Below are 14,645 nucleotides of genomic sequence, written 5' to 3'. Positions count from 1 at the left end.
GGTCAGTAGCTGGCTCAAAATTAGAGCAAGTTCATTAAAAGAGAGTAGATATGGGGCAAAAGTGGCAGGTTAGCTCAATCGGTTAGAGCGTGGTGCTAATAACGCCAAGGTTGCGGGTTCGACCCCCGTGCTAGTCATTCCATTGGCTTTCTGTTCACATCCAGTGACTTTTGGAAAAAGATCCGTAGGTTTTATCCATCCAATGTGTAAAATTAATTTACAAACTTGAAATAACTTGGTTAGAGTAAGAGAGTGGCCATGTTACATCGTCGTTAACCTTAAAGTATGACAGAGTAACGAATTGAAGCAAAATAGAAATATAATCTATTGTATGGCCAGAGATTTCAGTTTCTAAGCGTTTTTTAAGAAGTTTTGGGCAACTGGAATTCGATATAACTGTAAATATTGACAGCTAAGTCTATCACTATTTGTAATGCAGGCAAAAACTAATCCAAGCAATGGCGTAATTTACTGGCTCATCACGTGACAAGTTAGAGTGGTTGGTGGCAACATATTGCTCATAATATAAAAAAAGCTTGTCAATTCTCATTTAAGATTGGTTCCTATGCTTTTGATGGGCTCTCTAAGAACTAGTCAACTTTCAACGTATTTTACCTTTCACTGTGGACAGATAAAGCTTTGAGAGGTCAGTAGCTGGCTCAAAATTAGAGCAAGTTCATTAAAAGAGAGTAGATATGTGGCAAAAGTGGTCGGTTAGCTCAATCGGTTAGAGCGTGGTTCTAATAACGCCAAGGTTGCGGGTTCGATCCCCGTGCTGGCCATTCCTTTGGCTTTCTGTTCACATCCAGTGACTTTTGGAAAAAGATCCGTAGGTTTTATCCATCCAATGTGTAAAATTAATTTACAAACTTGAAATAACTTGGTTAGAGTAAGAGAGTGGCCATGTTACATCGTCGTTAACCTTAAAGTATGACAGAGTAACGAATTGAAGCAAAATAGAAATATAATCTATTGTATGGCCAGAGATTTCAGTTTCTAAGTGTTTTTTAAGAAGTTTTGGGCAACTGGAATTCGATATAACTGTAAATAATGACAGCTAAGTCTATCACTAATTGTAATGCAGGCAAAAACTAATCCAAGCAATGGCGTAATTTACTGGCTCATCACGTGACAAGTTAGAGTAGTTGGTGGCAACATATTGCTCATAATATAAAAAAAGCTTGTCAATTCTCATTTAAGATTGGTTCCTATGCTTTTGATGGGCTCTCTAAGAATTAGTCAACTTTCAACGTATTTTACCTTTCACTGTGGACAGAACAAGCTTTGAGAGGTCAGTAGCTGGCTCAAAATTAGAGCAAGTTCATTAAAAGAGAGTAGATATGGGGCAAAAGTGGCCGGTTAGCTCAATCGGTTAGAGCATGGTGCTAATAATGCCAAGGTTGCGGGTTCGACCCTCGTGCTGGCCATTCTTTTGGCTTTCTGTTCACATCCAGTGACTTTTGGAAAAAGATCCGTAGGTTTTATGCATCCAATGTGTAAAATTAATTTACAAACTTGAAATAACTTGGTTAGAGTAAGAGAGTGGCCATGTTACCTTGTCGTAAACCTTAAAGTATGACAGAGTAACGAATTGAAGCAAAATAGAAATATAATCTATTGTATGGCCAGAGATTTCAGTTTCTAAGCGTTTTTTAAGAAGTTTTGGGCAACTGGAATTCGATATAACTGTAAATATTGACAGCTAAGTCTATCACTAATTGTAATGCAGGCAAAAACTAATCCAAGCAATGGCGTAATTTACTGGCTCATCACGTGACAAGTTAGAGTGGTTGGTGGCAACATATTGCTCATAATATAAAAAAAAGCTTGTCAATTCTCATTTAAGATTGGTTCCTATGCTTTTGATGGGCTCTCTAAGAAATAGTCAACTTTCAACGTATTTTACCTTTCACTGTGAACATATCAAGCTTTGAGAGGTCAGTAGCTGGCTCAAAATTAGAGCAAGTTCATTAAAAGAGAGTAGATATGGGGCAAAAGTGGCAGGTTAGCTCAATCGGTTAGAGCGTGGTGCTAATAACGCCAAGGTTGCGGGTTCGACCCCCGTGCTAGTCATTCCATTGGCTTTCTGTTCACATCCAGTGACTTTTGGAAAAAGATCCGTAGGTTTTATCCATCCAATGTGTAAAATTAATTTACAAACTTGAAATAACTTGGTTAGAGTAAGAGAGTGGCCATGTTACATCGTCGTTAACCTTAAAGTATGACAGAGTAACGAATTGAAGCAAAATAGAAATATAATCTATTGTATGGCCAGAGATTTCAGTTTCTAAGCGTTTTTTAAGAAGTTTTGGGCAACTGGAATTCGATATAACTGTAAATATTGACAGCTAAGTCTATCACTAATTGTAATGCAGGCAAAACTAATCCAAGCGACTTGAAGCAAAATAGAAATATAATCTATTGAATGGCCAGATATTTCAGTTTCTAAGCGTTTTTTAAGAAGTTTTGGGCAACTGGAATTCGATATAACTGTAAATATTGACAGCTAAGTCTATCACTAATTGTAATGCAGGCAAAAACTAATCCAAGCAATGGCGTAATTTACTGGCTCATCACGTGACAAGTTAGAGTGTTGGTGGCAACATATTGCTCATAATATAAAAAAAAGCTTGTCAATTCTCATTTAAGATTGGTTCCTATGCTTTTGATGGGCTCTCTAAGAATTAGTCAATTTTCAACGTATTTTACCTTTCACTGTGGACAGATCAAGCTTTGAGAGGTTAGTAGCTGGCTCAAAATTAGAGCTAGTTCATTAAAAGAGAGTAGATATGGGGCAAACGTGGCCGGTTAGCTCAATCGGTTAGAGTGTGGTGCTAATAACGCCAAGGTTGCAGGTCCGACCCCTGTGCTGGCCAATCCTTTGGCTTTCTGTTCACATCCAGTGACTTTTGGAAAAAGATCCGTAGGTTTTATCCATCCAATGTGTAAAATTAATTTACAAACTTGAAATAACTTGGTTAGAGTAAGAGAGTGGCCATGTTACATCGTCGTTAACCTTAAAGTATGACAGAGTAACGACTTGAAGCAAAATAGAAATATAATCTATTGTATGGCCAGAGATTTCAGTTTCTAAGCGTTTTTTAAGAAGTTTCGGGCAACTGAAATTCGATATAACTGTAAATATTGACAGCTAAGTCTATCACTAATTGTAATGCAGGCAAAAACTAATCCAAGCAATGGCGTAATTTACTGGCTCATCACGTGACAAGTTAGAGTGGTTGGTGGCAACATATTGCTCATAATATAAAAAAAGCTTGTCAATTTTCATTTAAGATTGGTTCCTATGCTTTTGATGGGCTCTCTAAGAATTAGTCAACTTTCAACGTATTTTACCTTTCACTGTGGACAGATCAAGCTTTGATAGGTCAGTAGCTGGCTCAAAATTAGAGCAAGTTCATTAAAAGAGAGTAGATGTGGGGCAAAAGTGGCCGGTTAGCTCAATCGGTTAGAGCGTGGTGCTAATAACGCCAAGGTTGCGAGTTCGACCCCCCGTGCTGGCCATTCCCTTGGCTTTCTGTTCACATCCAGTAACTTTTGGAAAAAGATCCGTAGGTTTTATCCATCCAATGTGTAAAATTAATTTACAAACTTGAAATAACTTGGTTAGAGTAAGAGAGTGGCCATGTTACATCGTCGTTAACCTTAAAGTATGACAGAGTAACGAATTGAAGCAAAAAACAAATATAATCTATTGTATGGCCAGAGATTTCAGTTTCTAAGCGTTTTTTAAGAAGTTTTGGGCAACTGGAACTCGATATAACTGTAAATATTGACAGCTAAGTCTATCACTTATTGTAATGCAGGCAAAAACTAATCCAAGCAATGGCGTAATTTACTGGCTCATCACGTGACAAGTTAGAGTTGTTGGTGGCAACATATTGCTCATAATATAAAAAAAGCTTGTCAATTCTCATTTAAGATTGGTTCCTATGCTTTTGATGGGCTCTCTAAGAATTAGTCAACTTTCAACGTATTTTACCTTTCACTGTGGACAGATCAAGCTTTGAGAGGTCAGTAGCTGGCTCAAAATTAGAGCAAGTTCATTAAAAGAGAGTAGATATGGGGCACAAGTGGCCGGTTAGCTCAATCAGTTAGGGCGTGGTGCTAATAACGCCAATGTTGCGGGTTCGACCCCCGTGCTGGCCATTCCTTTGGCTTTCTGTTCACATCCAGTGACTTTTGGAAAAAGATCCGTAGGTTTTATCCATCCAATGTTTAAAATTAATTTACAAACTTGAAATAACTTGGTTAGAGTAAGAGAGTGGCCATGTTACATCGTCGTTAACCTTAAAGTATGACAGAGTAACGAATTGAAGCAAAATAGAAATATAATCTATTGTATGGCCAGAGATTTCAGTTTCTAAGCGTTTTTTAAGAAGTTTTGGGCAACTGGAACTTGATATAACTGTAAATATTGACAGCTAAGTCTATCACTATTTGTAATGCAGGCAAAAACTAATCCAAGCAATGGCGTAATTTACTGGCTCATCACGTGACAAGTTAGAGTGGTTGGTGGCAACATATTGCTCATAATATAAAAAAAGCTTGTCAATTCTCATTTAAGATTGGTTCCTATGCTTTTGATGGGCTCTCTAAGAATTAGTCAACTTTCAACGTATTTTACCTTTCACTGTGGACAGATCAAGCTTTGAGAGGTCAGTAGCTGGCTCAAAATTAGAGCAAGTTCATTAAAAGAGAGTAGATATGGGGAAAAAGTGGCCAGTTAGGTCAATTGGTTAGAGCGTGGTGCTAATAACACCAAGGTTGCGGGTTCGACCCCCGTGCTGGCCATTCCTTTGGCTTTCTGTTCACATCCAGTGACTTTTGGAAAAAAATCCGTAGGTTTTATCCATCCAATGTGTAAAACTAATTTACAAACTTGAAATAACTTGGTTAGAGTAAGAGAGTGGCCATGTTACATCGTCGTTAACCTTAAAGTATGACAGAGTAACGAATTGAAGCAAAATAGAAATATAATCTATTGTATGGACCGAGATTTCAGTTTCTAAGCGTTTTTTAAGAAGTTTTGGGCAACTGGAATTCGATATAACTGTAAATATTGACAGCTAAGTCTATCACTAATTGTAAAGCAGGCAAAACTAATCCAAGCGACTTGAAGCAAAATAGAAATATAATCTATTGTATGGCCAGAGATTTCAGTTTCTAAGCGTTTTTTAAGAAGTTTTGGGCAACTGGAATTCGATATAACTGTAAATATTGACAGCTAAGTCTATCACTAATTGTAATGCAGGCAAAAACTAATCCAAGCAATGGCGTAATTTACTGGCTCATCACGTGACAAGTTAGAGTGGTTGGTGGCAACATATTGCTCATAATATAAATAAAGCTTGTCAATTCTCATTTAAGATTGGTTCCTATGCTTTTGATGGGCTCTCTAAGAACTAGTCAACTTTCAACGTATTTTACCTTTCACTGTGGACAGATCAAGCTTTGAGAGGTCAGTAGCTGGCTCAAAATTAGAGCAAGTTCTTTAAAAGAGAGTAGATAGGGGGCAAAAGTGGTCGGTTAGCTCAATCGGTTAGAGCGTGGTGCTAATAACGCCAAGGTTGCGGGTTCGATCCCCGTGCTTGCCATTCCTTTGGCTTTCTGTTCACATCCAGTGACTTTTGGAAAAAGATCCGTAGGTTTTATCCATCCAATGTGTAAAATTAATTTACAAACTTGAAATAACTTGGTTAGAGTAAGAGAGTGGCCATGTTACATCGTCGTTAACCTTAAAGTATGACAAAGTAACGAATTGAAGCAAAATGGAAATATAATCTATTATATGGCCAGAGATTTCAGTTTCTAAGCGTTTTTTAAGAAGTTTTGGGCAACTGGAATTCGATATAACTGTAAATATTGACAGCTAAGTCTATCACTATTTGTAATGCAGGCAAAAACTAATCCAAGCAATGGCGTAATTTACTGGCTCATCACGTGACAAGTTAGAGTGGTTGGTGGCAACATATTGCTCATAATATAAAAAAAAGCTTGTCAATTCTCATTTAAGATTGGTTCCTATGCTTTTGATGGGCTCTCTAAGAAATAGTCAACTTTCAACGTATTTTACCTTTCACTGTGAACATATCAAGCTTTGAGAGGTCAGTAGCTGGCTCAAAATTAGAGCAAGTTCATTAAAAGAGAGTAGATATGGGGCAAAAGTGGCAGGTTAGCTCAATCGGTTAGAGCGTGGTGCTAATAACGCCAAGGTTGCGGGTTCGACCCCCGTGCTAGTCATTCCATTGGCTTTCTGTTCACATCCAGTGACTTTTGGAAAAAGATCCGTAGGTTTTATCCATCCAATGTGTAAAATTAATTTACAAACTTGAAATAACTTGGTTAGAGTAAGAGAGTGGCCATGTTACATCGTCGTTAACCTTAAAGTATGACAGAGTAACGAATTGAAGCAAAATAGAAATATAATCTATTGTATGGCCAGAGATTTCAGTTTCTAAGCGTTTTTTAAGAAGTTTTGGGCAACTGGAATTCGATATAACTGTAAATATTGACAGCTAAGTCTATCACTAATTGTAATGCAGGCAAAACTAATCCAAGCGACTTGAAGCAAAATAGAAATATAATCTATTGTATGGCCAGATATTTCAGTTTCTAAGCGTTTTTTAAGAAGTTTTGGGCAACTGGAATTCGATATAACTGTAAATATTGACAGCTAAGTCTATCACTAATTGTAATGCAGGCAAAAACTAATCCAAGCAATGGCGTAATTTACTGGCTCATCACGTGACAAGTTAGAGTGTTGGTGGCAACATATTGCTCATAATATAAAAAAAAGCTTGTCAATTCTCATTTAAGATTGGTTCCTATGCTTTTGATGGGCTCTCTAAGAATTAGTCAATTTTCAACGTATTTTACCTTTCACTGTGGACAGATCAAGCTTTGAGAGGTTAGTAGCTGGCTCAAAATTAGAGCTAGTTCATTAAAAGAGAGTAGATATAGGGCAAACGTGGCCGGTTAGCTCAATCGGTTAGCGTGTGGTGCTAATAACGCCAAGGTTGCAGGTCCGACCCCTGTGCTGGCCAATCCTTTGGCTTTCTGTTCACATCCAGTGACTTTTGGAAAAAGATCCGTAGGTTTTATCCATCCAATGTGTAAAATTAATTTACAAACTTGAAATAACTTGGTTAGAGTAAGAGAGTGGCCATGTTACATCGTCGTTAACCTTAAAGTATGACAGAGTAACGACTTGAAGCAAAATAGAAATATAATCTATTGTATGGCCAGAGATTTCAGTTTCTAAGCGTTTTTTAAGAAGTTTCGGGCAACTGAAATTCGATATAACTGTAAATATTGACAGCTAAGTCTATCACTAATTGTAATGCAGGCAAAAACTAATCCAAGCAATGGCGTAATTTACTGGCTCATCACGTGACAAGTTAGAGTGGTTGGTGGCAACATATTGCTCATAATATAAAAAAAGCTTGTCAATTTTCATTTAAGATTGGTTCCTATGCTTTTGATGGGCTCTCTAAGAATTAGTCAACTTTCAACGTATTTTACCTTTCACTGTGGACAGATCAAGCTTTGATAGGTCAGTAGCTGGCTCAAAATTAGAGCAAGTTCATTAAAAGAGAGTAGATGTGTGGCAAAAGTGGCTGGTTAGCTCAATCGGTTAGAGCGTGGTGCTAATAACGCCAAGGTTGCGAGTTCGACCCCCGTGCTGGCCATTCCTTTGGCTTTCTGTTCACATCCAGTAACTTTTGGAAAAAGATCCGTAGGTTTTATCCATCCAATGTGTAAAATTAATTTACAAACTTGAAATAACTTGGTTAGAGTAAGAGAGTGGCCATGTTACATCGTCGTTAACCTTAAAGTATGACAGAGTAACGAATTGAAGCAAAAAACAAATATAATCTATTGTATGGCCAGAGATTTCAGTTTCTAAGCGTTTTTTAAGAAGTTTTGGGCAACTGGAACTCGATATAACTGTAAATATTGACAGCTAAGTCTATCACTTATTGTAATGCAGGCAAAAACTAATCCAAGCAATGGCGTAATTTACTGGCTCATCACGTGACAAGTTAGAGTTGTTGGTGGCAACATATTGCTCATAATATAAAAAAAGCTTGTCAATTCTCATTTAAGATTGGTTCCTATGCTTTTGATGGGCTCTCTAAGAATTAGTCAACTTTCAACGTATTTTACCTTTCACTGTGGACAGATCAAGCTTTGAGAGGTCAGTAGCTGGCTCAAAATTAGAGCAAGTTCATTAAAAGAGAGTAGATATGGGGCACAAGTGGCCGGTTAGCTCAATCAGTTAGGGCGTGGTGCTAATAACGCCAATGTTGCGGGTTCGACCCCCGTGCTGGCCATTCCTTTGGCTTTCTGTTCACATCCAGTGACTTTTGGAAAAAGATCCGTAGGTTTTATCCATCCAATGTTTAAAATTAATTTACAAACTTGAAATAACTTGGTTAGAGTAAGAGAGTGGCCATGTTACATCGTCGTTAACCTTAAAGTATGACAGAGTAACGAATTGAAGCAAAATAGAAATATAATCTATTGTATGGCCAGAGATTTCAGTTTCTAAGCGTTTTTTAAGAAGTTTTGGGCAACTGGAACTTGATATAACTGTAAATATTGACAGCTAAGTCTATCACTTATTGTAATGCAGGCAAAAACTAATCCAAGCAATGGCGTAATTTACTGGCTCATCACGTGACAAGTTAGAGTGGTTGGTGGCAACATATTGCTCATAATATAAAAAAAGCTTGTCAATTCTCATTTAAGATTGGTTCCTATGCTTTTGATGGGCTCTCTAAGAATTAGTCAACTTTCAACGTATTTTACCTTTCACTGTGGACAGATCAAGCTTTGAGAGGTCAGTAGCTGGCTCAAAATTAGAGCAAGTTCATTAAAAGAGAGTAGATATGGGGAAAAAGTGGCCAGTTAGGTCAATTGGTTAGAGCGTGGTGCTAATAACACCAAGGTTGCGGGTTCGACCCCCGTGCTGGCCATTCCTTTGGCTTTCTGTTCACATCCAGTGACTTTTGGAAAAAAATCCGTAGGTTTTATCCATCCAATGTGTAAAACTAATTTACAAACTTGAAATAACTTGGTTAGAGTAAGAGAGTGGCCATGTTACATCGTCGTTAACCTTAAAGTATGACAGAGTAACGAATTGAAGCAAAATAGAAATATAATCTATTGTATGGACCGAGATTTCAGTTTCTAAGCGTTTTTTAAGAAGTTTTGGGCAACTGGAATTCGATATAACTGTAAATATTGACAGCTAAGTCTATCACTAATTGTAAAGCAGGCAAAACTAATCCAAGCGACTTGAAGCAAAATAGAAATATAATCTATTGTATGGCCAGAGATTTCAGTTTCTAAGCGTTTTTTAAGAAGTTTTGGGCAACTGGAATTCGATATAACTGTAAATATTGACAGCTAAGTCTATCACTAATTGTAATGCAGGCAAAAACTAATCCAAGCAATGGCGTAATTTACTGGCTCATCACGTGACAAGTTAGAGTGGTTGGTGGCAACATATTGCTCATAATATAAATAAAGCTTGTCAATTCTCATTTAAGATTGGTTCCTATGCTTTTGATGGGCTCTCTAAGAACTAGTCAACTTTCAACGTATTTTACCTTTCACTGTGGACAGATCAAGCTTTGAGAGGTCAGTAGCTGGCTCAAAATTAGAGCAAGTTCTTTAAAAGAGAGTAGATAGGGGGCAAAAGTGGTCGGTTAGCTCAATCGGTTAGAGCGTGGTGCTAATAACGCCAAGGTTGCGGGTTCGATCCCCGTGCTTGCCATTCCTTTGGCTTTCTGTTCACATCCAGTGACTTTTGGAAAAAGATCCGTAGGTTTTATCCATCCAATGTGTAAAATTAATTTACAAACTTGAAATAACTTGGTTAGAGTAAGAGAGTGGCCATGTTACATCGTCGTTAACCTTAAAGTATGACAAAGTAACGAATTGAAGCAAAATGGAAATATAATCTATTATATGGCCAGAGATTTCAGTTTCTAAGCGTTTTTTAAGAAGTTTTGGGCAACTGGAATTCGATATAACTGTAAATATTGACAGCTAAGTCTATCACTATTTGTAATGCAGGCAAAAACTAATCCAAGCAATGGCGTAATTTACTGGCTCATCACGTGACAAGTTAGAGTGGTTGGTGGCAACATATTGCTCATAATATAAAAAAAGCTTGTCAATTCTCATTTAAGATTGGTTCCTATGCTTTTGATGGGCTCTCTAAGAACTAGTCAACTTTCAACGTATTTTACCTTTCACTGTGGACAGATAAAGCTTTGAGAGGTCAGTAGCTGGCTCAAAATTAGAGCAAGTTCATTAAAAGAGAGTAGATATGTGGCAAAAGTGGTCGGTTAGCTCAATCGGTTAGAGCAAGGTGCTAATAACGCCAAGGTTGCGGGTTCGATCCCCGTGCTGGCCATTCCTTTGGCTTTCTGTTCACATCCAGTGACTTTTGGAAAAAGATCCGTAGGTTTTATCCATCCAATGTGTAAAATTAATTTACAAACTTGAAATAACTTGGTTAGAGTAAGAGAGTGGCCATGTTACATCGTCGTTAACCTTAAAGTATGACAGAGTAACGAATTGAAGCAAAATAGAAATATAATCTATTGTATGGCCAGAGATTTCAGTTTCTAAGTGTTTTTTAAGAAGTTTTGGGCAACTGGAATTCGATATAACTGTAAATAATGACAGCTAAGTCTATCACTAATTGTAATGCAGGCAAAAACTAATCCAAGCAATGGCGTAATTTACTGGCTCATCACGTGACAAGTTAGAGTGGTTGGTGGCAACATATTGCTCATAATATAAAAAAAGCTTGTCAATTCTCATTTAAGATTGGTTCCTATGCTTTTGATGGGCTCTCTAAGAATTAGTCAACTTTCAATGTATTTTACCTTTCACTGTGGACAGAACAAGCTTTGAGAGGTCAGTAGCTGGCTCAAAATTAGAGCAAGTTCATTAAAAGAGAGTAGATATGGGGCAAAAGTGGCCGGTTAGCTCAATCGGTTAGAGCATGGTGCTAATAATGCCAAGGTTGCGGGTTCGACCCTCGTGCTGGCCATTCTTTTGGCTTTCTGTTCACATCCAGTGACTTTTGGAAAAAGATCCGTAGGTTTTATGCATCCAATGTGTAAAATTAATTTACAAACTTGAAATAACTTGGTTAGAGTAAGAGAGTGGCCATGTTACCTTGTCGTAAACCTTAAAGTATGACAGAGTAACGAATTGAAGAAAAATAGAAATATAATCTATTGTATGGCCAGAGATTTCAGTTTATAAGCGTTTTTTAAGAAGTTTTGGGCAACTGGAATTCGATATAACTGTAAATATTGACAGCTAAGTCTATCACTAATTGTAATGCAGGCAAAAACTAATCCAAGCAATGGCGTAATTTACTGGCTCATTACGTGACAAGTTAGAGTGGTTGGTGGCAACATATTGCTCATAATATAAAAAAAAGCTTGTCAATTCTCATTTAAGATTGGTTCCTATGCTTTTGATGGGCTCTCTAAGAATTAGTCAACTTTCAACGTATTTTACCTTTCACTGTGGACAGATCAAGCTTTGAGAGGTCAGTAGCTGGCTCAAAATTAGAGCAAGTTCATTAAAAGAGAGTAGATATGGGGCAAAAGTGGCAGGTTAGCTCAATCGGTTAGAGCGTGGTGCTAATAACGCCAAGGTTGCGGGTTCGACCCCCGTGCTAGTCATTCCATTGGCTTTCTGTTCACATCCAGTGACTTTTGGAAAAAGATCCGTAGGTTTTATCCATCCAATGTGTAAAATTAATTTACAAACTTGAAATAACTTGGTTAGAGTAAGAGAGTGGCCATGTTACATCGTCGTTAACCTTAAAGTATGACAGAGTAACGAATTGAAGCAAAATAGAAATATAATCTATTGTATGGCCAGAGATTTCAGTTTCTAAGCGTTTTTTAAGAAGTTTTGGGCAACTGGAATTCGATATAACTGTAAATATTGACAGCTAAGTCTATCACTAATTGTAATGCAGGCAAAACTAATCCAAGCGACTTGAAGCAAAATAGAAATATAATCTATTGTATGGCCAGATATTTCAGTTTCTAAGCGTTTTTTAAGAAGTTTTGGGCAACTGGAATTCGATATAACTGTAAATATTGACAGCTAAGTCTATCACTAATTGTAATGCAGGCAAAAACTAATCCAAGCAATGGCGTAATTTACTGGCTCATCACGTGACAAGTTAGAGTGTTGGTGGCAACATATTGCTCATAATATAAAAAAAAGCTTGTCAATTCTCATTTAAGATTGGTTCCTATGCTTTTGATGGGCTCTCTAAGAATTAGTCAATTTTCAACGTATTTTACCTTTCACTGTGGACAGATCAAGCTTTGAGAGGTTAGTAGCTGGCTCAAAATTAGAGCTAGTTCATTAAAAGAGAGTAGATATGGGGCAAACGTGGCCGGTTAGCTCAATCGGTTAGAGTGTGGTGCTAATAACGCCAAGGTTGCAGGTCCGACCCCTGTGCTGGCCAATCCTTTGGCTTTCTGTTCACATCCAGTGACTTTTGGAAAAAGATCCGTAGGTTTTATCCATCCAATGTGTAAAATTAATTTACAAACTTGAAATAACTTGGTTAGAGTAAGAGAGTGGCCATGTTACATCGTCGTTAACCTTAAAGTATGACAGAGTAACGACTTGAAGCAAAATAGAAATATAATCTATTGTATGGCCAGAGATTTCAGTTTCTAAGCGTTTTTTAAGAAGTTTTGGGCAACTGAAATTCGATATAACTGTAAATATTGACAGCTAAGTCTATCACTAATTGTAATGCAGGCAAAAACTAATCCAAGCAATGGCGTAATTTACTGGCTCATCACGTGACAAGTTAGAGTGGTTGGTGGCAACATATTGCTCATAATATAAAAAAAGCTTGTCAATTTTCATTTAAGATTGGTTCCTATGCTTTTGATGGGCTCTCTAAGAATTAGTCAACTTTAAACGTATTTTACCTTTCACTGTGGACAGATCAAGCTTTGATAGGTCAGTAGCTGGCTCAAAATTAGAGCAAGTTCATTAAAAGAGAGTAGATGTGGGGCAAAAGTGGCCGGTTAGCTCAATCGGTTAGAGCGTGGTGCTAATAACGCCAAGGTTGCGAGTTCGACCCCCGTGCTGGCCATTCCTTTGGCTTTCTGTTCACATCCAGTAACTTTTGGAAAAAGATCCGTAGGTTTTATCCATCCAATGTGTAAAATTAATTTACAAACTTGAAATAACTTGGTTAGAGTAAGAGAGTGGCCATGTTACATCGTCGTTAACCTTAAAGTATGACAGAGTAACGAATTGAAGCAAAAAACAAATATAATCTATTGTATGGCCAGAGATTTCAGTTTCTAAGCGTTTTTTAAGAAGTTTTGGGCAACTGGAACTCGATATAACTGTAAATATTGACAGCTAAGTCTATCACTTATTGTAATGCAGGCAAAAACTAATCCAAGCAATGGCGTAATTTACTGGCTCATCACGTGACAAGTTAGAGTTGTTGGTGGCAACATATTGCTCATAATATAAAAAAAGCTTGTCAATTCTCATTTATGATTGGTTCCTATGCTTTTGATGGGCTCTCTAAGAATTAGTCAACTTTCAACGTATTTTACCTTTCACTGTGGACAGATCAAGCTTTGAGAGGTTAGTAGCTGGCTCAAAATTAGAGCTAGTTCATTAAAAGAGAGTAGATATGGGGCAAAAGTGGCCGGTTAGCTCAATCGGTTAGAGTGTGGTGCTAATAACGCCAAGGTTGCAGGTTCGACCCCTGTGCTGGCCAATCCTTTGGCTTTCTGTTCACATCCAGTGACTTTTGGAAAAAGATCCGTAGGTTTTATCCATCCAATGTGTAAAATTAATTTACAAACTTGAAATAACTTGGTTAGAGTAAGAGAGTGGCCATGTTACATCGTCGTTAACCTTAAAGTATGACAGAGTAACGACTTGAAGCAAAATAGAAATATAATCTATTGTATGGCCAGAGATTTCAGTTTCTAAGCGTTTTTTAAGAAGTTTTGGGCAACTGAAATTCGATATAACTGTAAATATTGACAGCTAAGTCTATCACTAATTGTAATGCAGGCAAAAACTAATCCAAGCAATGGCGTAATTAACTGGCTCATCACGTGACAAGTTAGAGTGGTTGGTGGCAACATATTGCTCATAATATAAAAAAAGCTTGTCAATTTTCATTTAAGATTGGTTCCTATGCTTTTGATGGGCTCTCTAAGAATTAGTCAACTTTCAACGTATTTTACCTTTCACTGTGGACAGATCAAGCTTTGATAGGTCAGTAGCTGGCTCAAAATTAGAGCAAGTTCATTAAAAGAGAGTAGATGTAGGGCAAAAGTGGCCGGTTAGCTCAATCGGTTAGAGTGTGGTGCTAATAACGCCAAGGTTGCGAGTTCGACCCCCGTGCTGGCCATTCCTTTGGCTTTCTGTTCACATCCAGTAACTTTTGGAAAAAGATCCGTAGGTTTTATCCATCCAATGTGTAAAATTAATTTACAAACTTGAAATAACTTGGTTAGAGTAAGAGAGTGGCCATGTTACATCGTCGTTAACCTTAAAGTATGACAGAGTAACGAATTGAA

General features: G+C 37.5%; 1 non-coding gene across 1 annotated transcript; it reads left to right on the top strand.

The window, feature by feature from the left end:
• Positions 1 to 13,757: 13,757 nt before the first annotated feature.
• On the top strand, positions 13,758 to 13,831 carry TRNAI-AAU (transfer RNA isoleucine (anticodon AAU)). The gene has a single exon. It is a non-coding gene; the product is annotated as a tRNA-Ile (tRNA).
• Positions 13,832 to 14,645: the final 814 nt, after the last annotated feature.

The sequence above is a fragment of the Anomaloglossus baeobatrachus genome, chromosome 4 (assembly GCF_048569485.1).
Source record: "Anomaloglossus baeobatrachus isolate aAnoBae1 chromosome 4, aAnoBae1.hap1, whole genome shotgun sequence".
Lineage (NCBI taxonomy): Eukaryota > Metazoa > Chordata > Amphibia > Anura > Aromobatidae > Anomaloglossus > Anomaloglossus baeobatrachus.
Note: the sequence above shows the minus strand (reverse complement) of the source record. Positions and strands in the feature narration are given on the sequence as shown.